Source organism: Simochromis diagramma, unplaced genomic scaffold (assembly GCF_900408965.1).
Source record: "Simochromis diagramma unplaced genomic scaffold, fSimDia1.1 OVJJ01000409.1, whole genome shotgun sequence".
Classification (NCBI taxonomy): Eukaryota; Metazoa; Chordata; class Actinopteri; order Cichliformes; family Cichlidae; genus Simochromis; species Simochromis diagramma.
Genome location: NW_024387236.1, coordinates 9445 through 14664, shown reverse-complemented (window position 1 = coordinate 14664; position 5220 = coordinate 9445). Strand labels below are relative to the sequence as shown.

Here is a 5220-nt window from a genome sequence, read left to right as displayed (position 1 = left end):
ACAATGAGACAAAGTTACTTTCTTTGCTAAACGTGTACACGGGTGAGCTGCTGAGAACAACTCACACCATGCACAGTGGCTTGGCATTTTTTTATAGGCACAGAGCACAGAGACAGTGAGAACAGGATAAGAAAATAATAAACAGATAAAATAAAACAATAAAACAGCCTCCAAATTAGCCAGCAGCTCATCCTGCTCAACATTTCCTCACCAACTTTAATGGAAGTGTGATGTTTTCAGCTGGAGTGATGGTCAGGGTGGCCTCCCTCTCCTCTTCTTCTCCTCTTCCTCTTTCATTTGTAAAGCCACTTCTGCTGCTTTCATTCATTTGGAAGTCCTGTAGCTGAGTTTGGGAGAGACTAACAGCCTCGGCAGCAGAGGGGAGAAAGGCTGTAACACCACCACTTTACTCTGTTCTACCTGTCACATCATTTTATCAGGAAACAAATATGCTCATGTTTTTACTATGTTTGTCTTGAAGATGTAAGAAGATCACATGGTGCTTTTTATTATTGTGTTGGTTTGTTTCCTGTCTCTTGGATGGAGCCCAGCTGTGCGTGGCCCCTGGGCCTGTGGTCAGAGTGTGTGCTGGATAATCCGGCCCAGGATGAGGCCAAACTGACATGGGATGAAATGTCTGTCACATAATTGAGCTTAGTGTAGTTTCATTTCTGCACAATTTAAAAACAACCAAAACTTTGTTCTTTATACAGATTGATGGACTGTGGTTTGTCAAAGATCAGCTGTGATTATCTGGCAGCAGCACTGAAGTCCAACCCCTCCCATCTGAGACAGCTGGACCTGAGCTACACCTTCAACCTTCAAGATTCAGGAGTGAAGCATCTGTGTGGTTTCCTGGAGAGTCCAGGATGTGGACTTGAAACTCTGAGGTCAGTCAGCATGTTTTAGTTGTGCTGAGATGAATATGATGTGAAAGTTGTGCTGACACTAAACTGCAGACATCAGGCTGATATTATACTGATCCACACTGAGGATCTTCATGGTAAAGTCTGTTTTCTTCTTCTCTGGTTTAGTCCATTGACTGCAGCAGAACAATGTTCACATTTCAAACCTTCAAAGAAGAAGAAAAATCCTCCACTGGATAATTCACTGTGAAACTCTCCAACTCTTCATTCCACCTTAAAGTCTGTCTGACACTGAAATCCAAAGCAAAATGTGCGTTTGCTTTACAGACAGCAGTCCAACACAAACATACACACATCATCCAAAACACAGTCCAACATCCAAATCTCCTCCACTGCCAGCATGAATGATGGGAAAGAGAAGGAGGAACACTCTGACATTCAGGGTTAGAATGAGTTTCATGAAGCAGACTGTGAAGATCAAAGCTGCATTAGAAAGCTTACATGAATGAATGAGTGGACAGAAGTGGACAGAGATCATCTGAAGCACTTCAAAGGCTTTAAATCAGCACATTTCTCTTTATTCTTTATCAACTCTGTTAGTTTCTCTCAGTTTTCTGTGGAATGAAGCTAACAGCAGGCTAATAAGATGCTGACCAATAGGTTTCTATTAAAGGTTGTAATTTGTATATGAAAAAGTGCTTTGGCTCAGCAGGGATCAGCTTACAGGTAAAATACAGCTGCTGGATGGGATTAGCATGTCATAGCTATCTACCAAACTGCTAACTGGGGGATTTCAGGCCATCTATGGATCATTTTTGCTAACTGTTTATTCAGCTTAGGCTCACAGGGCTGCAGCCTGTGCCCTAGCTGTCATAGGGCAAGAGGCGTGGTCAACCTGCACAGGTGAGCAGTCCATCACAAGGCCAACAGAGAGAAACAGAGAAGCACTCTCTCACATCCACACCTACAGCCAATTTAGAAGCACCAATGAACCTAAGCAGCATTTCATTAGACTGTGGGAGAACATCCAACCTCCACAGAAAGGCCAACAAGCTTCAACCTACAACCTTCTTGCTTTAAGGCACTAGTGCTAACCACTTTTCCCCATTTCAGCCCAAATCCTGCATCTTCCTGTTTCTGACTCCAGGCCAGCTCCACTAACACTTTCTCATCAGACACTGCCACCTAGTAGAGGAAGTCTTAGTTCCATTTGAAGCTTCAGATTACAGTTAGTTCCTTTACAAAGAGGTGGAGGTGGTGGGGCCACAGCACCATCATCACTGAGTGCCATAGGACACTTAACCTTTGTTTCCATATGCTGGGAACTTCCTGTTGTTCCAAGGAGGACTGGAAAATGTGTGAAAATCTCCCAGTCAGTTCCTCACAGCACACTTCAATCATTTCCCTCCCACAGCATCAGGACCAGGGCTTTTTCTCTCTTTGGTCCCACTAAGAGATTTCCACACAAACACCTCATCAGTGGGACTCTCAGAGCTACCAGCCCTTTGCTACAATCACAAAGCTCTTCATTGAAATCAATGATATCAAAGCTGGAATCAAATGAGTCCAAGTCTTCTGCTGATTCAGCATCACATTCATCTTTGCTCCCTGTCCTGCATCCCCACCATGGACTTTATTCCTTTCCAAGCCAGCCTTGAGTGTCCTTTATTCAGCTCATCCTCTGCTTTACTTTTACACCTGATTTTAGCTGCTTTATCTCTCTTTCAACAAGTTTCTGTGCCTCAATCTTTTTCTTCTCTCCCTCATAACAAGACAGCTTCTTCTGCCTGAGAACATGTTGGAGTGATTTACTAATCCAGGGCTGCTTATTGGGGAAAATACTTCCTGTTTCCAAAGTTATCCGAATTTTTCCCAGAAAGAAATGTAAGTAGAAATCGATGATCTAAGTGAGAACATGAGCCGTTAAAACGTCCCAGTGGGTGCAGTCAAAGCAGTCCCTCAGTCCCAGTATAGAGTCTTTGGTCCAGACTGGAACAACTGTGTGCCCAGTTTGAGCTCTCTTCAGTCCTGTGACCTGACAGACCCAGAGGGGCCATCACATCACATTTAGAAGCTCCCCTAATGGAGCCACAACACATGTCCAACACTTAGTCTGTCTTGTTGGACCAACTGGAAGAAATGATTCAAGGACTTAGTCACAGAACAGAGATTCAAATCTCCAAAATCCAACTGGCTGCATCAGGACATATAGTCTGAAACTCTGCACAGTTTCCTGTTTGAAGCTGCTTCCTGTTGGCTTCAGCTGTTTGGAGTTTCCATTTTCTAAACTTCTACATTCTGAACCTTCTTCAGCTCTGAACAGATGATGAAACACTGAATGATTTCAAGCTCACACTTTGTCTAATAAACTTACATCTTTCATTCTTTATACAGATTGAGGGACTGTGGTTTGTCAAAGATCAGCTGTGATTATCTGGCAGCAGCACTGAAGTCCAACCCCTCCCATCTGAGAGAGCTGGACCTGAGCTGGAACAACCTGAAGGATCCAGATGTGAAGCAGCTGTCTGATCTTCAGCAGAGTCCAGACTACAGACTGGAGACTCTGGTGTAAGTAGAGTGATGGAGTGAGTGGGTGGTGCTGTCAGCAGTATTGTACTAAACACAGTCAGTATGAAACAAAGATCCAGTGTTTCCTGTAAAGCTGCAGCTTCTCAGTGAAGCTGTGAGAGGAGAATGGTGACAGGCTTCAGGATTGGACACAAACACTTCCTGTTTCTGACCTTTATGGTCACCATAGTAACAGCTGACACGCTCTGATCAAACGCTGTCAACAGCCAATCAGCTCTCTGAACAAAGCAGCACGCAGACCAATGACTGCATTCATTTCCAAGTTTAAAGCAGTGAAGAACACAGTCTGTAGGTGAGGAAGAATTTAGTGAGAGCAGATGTTTGGATGGAATTCCTCCAGTTAACAGCTGGAACCGTCCATCTGGATTGTTGGGCTTGTTGTTGGGGTTCCTACAGAGCTCAGAGTGGACACACCAAGGTTCTTCTAATGAATGAAAGTCCAAACTCAAACTAGGAGGGAAAAACATTTTCAGCAACTTCAATAAAAATCCAAAGATTAGAAAAAGTGAAGCAACAATGAGTCCTAGTACAGTCCCAGCACTGAAGTCCCTGCTGCTCTTTATACTGGATGTGCTGCATCACTGACTGACAGCTGATGAAGAGTCTCTGGAAACACTCGTTTATCTCCTCTGCTCTTCCTTCTTCCTCTGCTCTTCCTTCTTCTCTCTGCAGGTGGAGGTAGTGATGGTAAACAGGACGGTGTGTGTGCTGAGAGAGGAGGAGCTGTGTCCTGATGATCCAGAGAGGTTGAAGCAGCAGCAGCTTGTGTGTAGAGACGCTCTGACTGGGCCATGTTACTGGGAGGTGGAGAGGAGAGCTTCATCCAGCAGTGACTGACAGAGGAATGAGAAGAAGTGCAGATGACTGTCAGTGCTGCAGAGTGAACTGCTCTGAGAACAGCTCCACTGTCAGACACAATGTAGAGTCCAGCATCATCCCTGTGTGTCCCTCTGGATCTGACAGAGGATCATCAGTGTATCTGGACTGCTCTGCTGCTGCTCTGTCCTTCTACAGTCTCTGCACAGTCTCTGTCTGACTCTGGCTTCAGACCCTCCTGGATCAAACTCACCTGGACAGACTTTCAAACATCACTCAATAGATTTGAAGAATATATTTGATATATACTGTAGAGTTGCAGTTTGTCACTTATAAATACAGTCTGTGAGCAACTAAACTTCAGACTGCTCTACTCCCTCTACACTTCAGACTGTGTGGCCACCCATGGCTCCAACACCATTGTGAAGTTTGCTGACGACACAGTGGTGTTGGGTGCCATCTCCAACAACGATGAGGCGGCCTACATGGATGAAGTGAAGAATCTGGCATCGTGGTGCCAGGACAACCACCTCCAGCTGAACGTCTGCAAGACCAAGGAGCTGGTGGTGGACTTCAGAAGGGGTCAGCACAGAGACTACAAGCCCATTATCATCAATGGAGCTCCAGTGGAGAGGGTGCAGTCCTTCAAGTATCTTGGTGTCCACATCTCCTCAGACCTGACATGGGCTGCCCACATTCAGGTCCAGACCAAAAAGGCCAGGCAGCGCCTGTATCACCTACGACAACTGAGGCAGTTCAGGGTCTCTCCAAAGATCCTCAGGATTTTCTATACAGGCGCTGTGGAGAGCATCCTCACACAGAACATGACATCGTGGTTCAGGAACAGCTGTGTGAAGGACCAAAAAGCTCTCCAGAGAGTGATCCGTACAGCAGAACGCTGCTGCAGGATTGCTCTCCCCCCGCTTCAGGACACCTACACCAGGAGATG

General features: G+C 45.5%; 1 long non-coding RNA gene across 1 annotated transcript; it reads left to right on the top strand.

Annotated features, from left to right (window-relative positions):
• The first annotated feature begins 877 nt into the window (after positions 1-877).
• On the top strand, positions 878-4256 carry LOC120746964. The gene is made up of 3 exons (XR_005698993.1): positions 878-890; positions 3261-3434; positions 4128-4256. It is a non-coding gene; the product is annotated as an uncharacterized LOC120746964 (long non-coding RNA).
• Positions 4257-5220: the final 964 nt, after the last annotated feature.